We start from the raw sequence: 7,331 nt of genomic DNA, 5'->3' as shown, positions 1-7,331 counted from the left end.
CTGAGGCTATGCCCACCTCACGATGGATTGGTAAAAGGGTTTGATGGGGAGATCACATTACTGGAAGGGAGGGCCAATCGGCACGCAGTTGAAGCCCAGAGACAATAAGGAGCCAGCTGATTGGCCAAGGGGGATCAATAAACGTGAGGAGAGACCGACATTTTCTCTCTCCCTTTGCCCTCTCGTTTTGGACTGCCTTCCTGCGCTGGACCCCTTCTCGCGTTGGACTCTCTTCCCTTCTTCTCCTGCTGCCCCTTATGCCTTCCTCTGCCATGTACTCTTTCTCCTTTGGTTCTGGACATCGCGCGGGGTCGCAAGGCTTGCCGTGGAGGGGTTGAGTTGATTTGCAGGGTGAAGACGCCTGCACGGGGCCCGTACAGGTGAGTCGGTATTCTTCTTCCTGCTCGCGTATCATCCGCCATCAATTGAAAAACGCCTTCATTAACACTCATTTGCATCTGTGGCTTACTCTCGGTCTTAACTGAGAGCAGTCCACACGACAATATGTTGTACCGGTATATTTGTAGAGTGGTATTTAATATAATTTTTAAGAGATTGAGGTTTTGTATACAAGATAATGTTTACCAATTACAGCATCATGCTAAATAATCCAAACAATCAAACCAATAAGTGGGTTCAAAAGTGTCAATCAAACAAATAAATGGGTTCAAAAGTCAATCAAACAAATAAATGGGTTTAAAAGTGTCAATCAAACAAATAAATGGGTTCAAAAGAGTCAATCAAACCAATAAATGGGTTCAAAAGAGTCAATCAAACCAATAAAACCATGTATTAAAACGGTTGCCCAACCATGTATTAGTTATACCTTGTATACCCTGGGTTGCATCAACACCCAGTTTACAACATAATGTTACATGGAATGGGGATGGGGGTCCATAGCTAGCAGGGACTGTGATTGAGTTAGTTAGTTAGATGTGATTGAGATTGAGTTAGGCCCAACGTTAGCTGATCAGCATATAGCAAGTATTCATTGTGCAACACTGTATACGACTAGAGATTTTAGAGAGATCGTTAAAGTGAGTGCCCTAATTAGAACACCTCTGTGCAGAGAAACTGACATCAAAATGGTCATTGCAGCCTAGAATACAGTATCATGGTTGTGTCTCGTGAGGACATCTTTTTCAGTTAAGTGACTCGGGCTGTGCGAGGAAGTTAGTATTTGTCAGTAATATTGCAAAATGTGCACTGAGGGGACAGTGACTGTCCTTTATAGAGCAGAATGGGGGTGAGATCGTTGAGGCGTACACTGTTGAAAGACATGCTCTACCCATGCTCTACCCAAGTGTGTAAAACCCGTGAGGCCAGGTGGACAACTTGGGGCCATGGAAAGCCACACAGAAAGGCACTTAAAAGGACATCATTACACAGGTTTCACAGGCAGGGTGATTCATCAATGTGTGGACACTCCCTCGGATGGATGTTAAACGGTCGTCCTGTCCGCCAGCATTAGTTGTTGGATGTTAAAGACCCCACACTTTGGCTGCTTAGTTGTCCTCAAGATGACATGCTTTTAGAAAAGTGATTTTTTTCCATATAATGTAAGATTCTGATTGTTTTTACAATTACAACAACAACAACAACAACAACAACAACAACATGTATTTTAAGGCCATTTTCCCTGCTAGAGCGGGGGTTAACCTTGCGGTCCCCATGACAATCTTCTCCATTTTGCCCTATTTTCTGCATCTCTCCTCGTTAACCCCCTTGCCCGCATTTCTTCTTCCACCATCTTTAGCCAAGTCTTTCTCGGTCTTCCCCGTCCTCTACTTCCTTCTACATTCATTTCCATCACTCTTCTCAACCAGTCACTTTCATCCTTCCTCAACATGACCAAACCATCTCAACCTGTTCCTCTTCACAGCATCAATCACAGGCTCTATTCCCATCATCTTTCGCAATTCATCATTTGTCTTCCTCTCTCTCAACGATACTCCGCACATCCACCGAACCATTCGCATTTCCACCCTTTCCAGCCTTCGTTGCTGCTCTACGTTTTTGTTTTTAATCAGATTGTTTTTGTTGTTTTTACAATATTACAATGGAGTGAAATGGTACCCATTAGAACACCTGGGAAAATACCACAGAATTGCAAAGTCATTCAGTTCTGGACATTTCGGAAAGGTAGTAATGCTATTTAAGAAAGGTAGGTCATGGGTGGGCAGCTCACCTGGGCATTTACGACAGGTAGGTTGGCAGCTCATCCAGGAGAAGGAAGCTGAATCCAAATCTGTCGCTGCCTTGCGGTTCAGGTTTTGAAACTAAAGATGAAGGGTTTAACGAGGTAAAGGTAGCAATCCTTAAAGGAGGTGGCCTTTGCATTTGTTAACCCGTGGGCCACCATTGGGCAAGGTGTACTACCCGCATTTAACCTCCCTATCAGGATTACATGAAGCAACGGGAGCAGGTGGCACATATTACTAGTAATGGCTGCACGGCCTCGTTGCTGCACACAGGATTCTTTTGTGTAAGAGATTTTGGAAGCAGCGCAAGACATGGATGTTTTGATAAATCTGATCATGAATGTCACCAGAAGTTGGCCACAACTTGACGGAACTAGGTAAGCAATATCACATTTCTCTTCTTCATTATAATTCAGTTGTAAACTCAGGAAACAGCTTGTCTGGAGTAGAGCTACGTCAATTTCTTTGAATGACAAAGGACTGAGTATGGATTGAACAATTCCACACGTATGTCGGGTTGAAACCTGGGGCCATCGCATAATGAGATAAAACACTTAACAGACCTAATGGGTAGAAGTTATTTCCTTAAATAGAAATGTAATGATGTGGTTCCCCAGGAAACCCAACAACGTTGGGCCAATGTTGGGGTCCTTGTGCCAACGTCAAAAATAACGTTGGACCGATGTAATTTTGGCCCGGCAGATCAACCAACGTTGGACCAACGTTGGACCGACGTTGGTAAGACTTTGGAATGAAGTGTTGGCTTTTGCAATGAAGTGTTTGCCCAACGTTAGCTGATCAGCATATAGCAAGTATTCATTGTGCAACACTGTATACGACTAGAGCTTTTAGAAAGATCGTTAAAGTGAGTGCCCTAATTACAACACCTCTGTGCAGAGATACTGACATCAAAACGGTCATTGCAGCCTCGAATATAGTATCACGGTTGTGTCTCGTGAGGACATCTTTTTCAGTTGAGTGACTCGGGCTGTGCGAGGAAAATAAATTCGTTGAAACTTTGTCTGTTTCTTCTGGATCGAGTCCTGACTGGCTCACTCTTGCATTCGATTCGTGTTACACGGAGCAATAGATCAGTACAGTATTACAGCTGTACTGCTGAATTCACTGCCAACAGTATCCATGCATGCATAAAGCGGAACATGGTGCAAGTTTATCTCTAACTCTGTTTGTCATTTCCTTGGAAATATTTGATGAATAAATACACAAAATAACTGTCAAAAGAAAGACTTATGGGGAATTTTCACAACTTTTTGATGGACGGGGTACTTTAAACGACGTCATCACAATCATCCACATGGGAAGCGAAAACAGGGTTAAGCAATTGAAATTGGTTCATGTCTGTCCATCTGTCTTATCATTTATGTCATCAGTTTTATGATCGAGGAACAACTTATTTAAATAAATTTATTTAAATTAAATATTAAATTAAATATTAAAGAAATAAAAATAATTAAAATAATTAAATATTTAAATGTAAATAAAATATTAAATTCAAATTAATAGAGAGCGTCGTAAGCGAACCTCTATGGAAATTGCATGTATAGGTAAATCCATTCAAAATTTCACTGCCATTCCCCATTCCCTTGGGAACAAAATTTCATATTGTCATTTCAAATGTCCCTTCCATGATCCGCCATCTTGTATTCGCAGTATGGCGATATATCTATTTCCAGTGACGTCAAACGTTTTATATACACGAGAATCCCACATTCTCTGATGTTGAGTTTTTATTGAATTATAATAATAGGTATTGTTTTTAATGTTTACTTCATCTCTTGGCCTTGCTGTGTTTTAATTTGTTGGGTGTAGTGACTAAGGTAGTGTAGCTGGTGGTACCTCATGAGGTGGTTCATATATCTTAAGATTTTTAATGGAGAGCTTCGTAAGCGAACCTCTATGGCAATTGCATGCATATGTAAATCCATTCAAAATTTCACTATCATTCCCCATTCCCTTGGGAACAAAATTTCATGTTGTCATTTCAAATGTCCCTTCCATGATCCGCCATCTTGTCCCTTCCATGATCCGCCATCTTGTCCCTTCCATGATCCGCCATCTTGCTCATGTGATCTTGCTTTGGTCTGGCGCGACCGATAAATTATTTTCACCTGGTGATTAAAATCAATAAATTACAATACAGTACTGTACAGAACGGATTTTGAATTCTAAACCGCTCATCATTTATGCCAGCTACACCGACTTATTTTTCCACCAGCTACACCGGCTTCAGTTTTCCGCCAGCTACACCGACTTCAGTTTTCTGCCAGCTACACTGACTTCATTTATAATTCTAAGCCCAAGATCAAACAACCTAGCCTAGCTAGGCCTAGGCCTACAGATGTTTGTGAGGGCTGCGTACTCGATCGACTGACCATTGTCGACGAAGCTCTCACTCTACGCAATGCGTATTTCCATATTAATTAAATTAATTAAAGCAATATTTAAATTTAAAGAACAACTTATTTAAATTGAATGTTATATTTTCAACACAAATCGGAACATGAATAGGAATAGAGAAGTTTGCCGTTTTAACGTACTTTGCCTCTGAATTCGTCCCGATCGTACATGCGCAGAGAGGAGTGAGATAGTATCTCTACTCTGTCTGCCTGTGTTGTAGCCAAACAAAATCGTCAAACAAGTTTGAAAATCATTCCAAACAGGAAACGTACTGTTTTTAAGGACGTTATAAAGAACACAAACAGCAGGTACAAATAACTAATGTAACATGTTAGATAGGGCGATGTAATAGACACTGGGTAAAATGGCGGTAAATACCGGAACTAATTTATTTATATGCTTTTAAACTTTTATTTAAATTGAATTCAGTATTTGAACACTGTAGAACATAAATAGTCTCCTTAATACTTCCAAGAACCTCCAGTTTTGCAGTGTACTTGGACGTGTTCAATAGGGTGGTGTATGTAATAGGAGCAGTCAAGCGCAGCATCTGGGAAGTGGGCATGGCATGTGAGAGGGTGCAGTATCGAGGTGAAGAAGAGGCTGTGAGATGACTATGCACGATGCCGATTGAAGCTGCATTCTATGGTGATCAATAAAGCCTCCATCTCCTAAACTGCTACTCAACAGCGTCTTATTACCCTGTGCTCGCGAAGCGTAAAGCGGGGTTAAGCATTCTTGTGCGTACGTGTGCTGTGTGCCGTACGTATCTACATTTTAAAAATTCATTTTCTCGGCAACCGTTGGTCCAATTGACATGAAATTTTCACCATAGGAGCGCCTCCTCCTGTGGAATATTTTAATGATTATTATGACGTCACAGGTCACGTGGTACAGGCACCACCTTGGAAAAACTTCGCACCTCTATAGCCCTGAAACCACTCCATGGAATAAATTGAGACCTGGCTCATTGTCAAGTACTCCCCATGGGGAATAAGATATGTTAATGATGATGACATCGGTGCCTTCGTTATGACGTCATAATTCGACAAGTACAACACTTATCCGATCATTATTTTAAAAAATTCAGCAACTGTTGGTCTGATGGACACGAAATTTTCACCATAGGAGCGCCTCCTTCTTTCGAATATTTTAATGATAATCATGACGTCATAGGTCATGTGTTACAGGCGCCATCTTGGAAAAAACGAAAAATGTTGCACCTCTATATCTCCAAAACCGCTGAATGGAAAAAATTGAAACGTGGTTCATTGTAAAGAAATCCATATGGGGAATAGGTGTTGTTAACGATGACGTTATTGGTGCCATAATTATGACGTCATAATTTGACAGGGACAACGCTTAGTCTGATCAGTTGGAAATGTATTGAGCGTGATCTATGCAACAATTATATTAGAGAATATAAATTTATGATGTCATCGCTCATGTGGTCTGGCAGCCATATTGGATCAAAGAAAAAAATATTCAAAAACAGAAGAGTTGGCTCACAAAAAGTTGACTGCGCAGGGTAAGTATTCCATGATTCATGAATACCATCTAGTTAGTGTATAGGTATATGGGTGGTGTATAACATTGCTTCAGCACAACAAAACTTCAGGATCTTTTTAAAACGATCTTTAAAATCATTATTTTATAAAAATCGAAGTGCATACTTAAACACTACGTGGGGTATTGTATTCTATGATGTCTCTAGTTGCAAAAGTTTTTCTTGCAAAACTCTTTCGGGAACTTCAATTAAGTTACCAGGTAACAGCATGGATGTAAAATGGCTGCCCATAATGTGGTTGTAACTACAAAAACCTTCAAGGCTCACGAGAGGTGTTAAGTTGCCTTTACACCTATTTTAGTTAGTAGTAGCAGCACTGACTGACACCTGCCCACAATTAATAAGTTGGAAAAGATGAAAAATGTAAAATAAGTTTTAAAACTTCCATCAGGGTGAAGGGAAATGGACATAATAGTGAAGAATGTGACTTTTACCTGAGATATTTCTTTGAAAACTTTTCCAATTATTCCATTGAAGTGCATTACGGAGTGCTACAGGGGAGAAATGGCGGTGTTTCCAGTTTCGTTCCATAACGCTAAATCAATCTTTTAATAACACCACGTATTCCATACATTAATGAAAAAAGCAAATTTCTTTGTTTAAAAGTCATCTTCCCATGGTCGTCGTCGAGTCTGAGGAGTAGAGGAAGTATTGGAGTATACACGAGTTGGATTTTTCCCCAGGCATTTTCTCTGACACGGCATGTTGGGTGCCATCAGGTGACTGAAGAAAAAGTGACGTCACTTCCCTGAGATTTTGTATATTCATGTTCTTTAAATTGTATGATTTTATTAAAACATGTTTTTATATCACCAAGATCTGAACAATATCAAATGTTATAAAATTATAATGAAATGTAAATTGCAAAAGTACAAAATTAATATTGTTCGTGCAGTTTTGATGACTATTCCATCATGGCTTTTTCCACAGACATTTAATCTCATTTGCAAACGAGAACGGCACTCAGTAGAGAGCATACCTCCACCTGGTTGGCCATAAAACTCAATGGTAAGAATCACTTTTAAAACTTCTACTAGCTGGATCCGGATCCGAATCTTCACCAAAATTGAATCGATTCTTCCTTGTCACACACACAACCTGTCCAACAAGTTTCGTCCAAATCCATCCATAACTTTTTGAGATAT

Source organism: Myxine glutinosa, chromosome 1, assembly GCF_964187855.1.
Source record: "Myxine glutinosa chromosome 1, kmMyxGlut1.1, whole genome shotgun sequence".
Taxonomy (NCBI): Eukaryota; Metazoa; Chordata; class Myxini; order Myxiniformes; family Myxinidae; genus Myxine; species Myxine glutinosa.
This window is presented reverse-complemented; position numbering follows the sequence as displayed.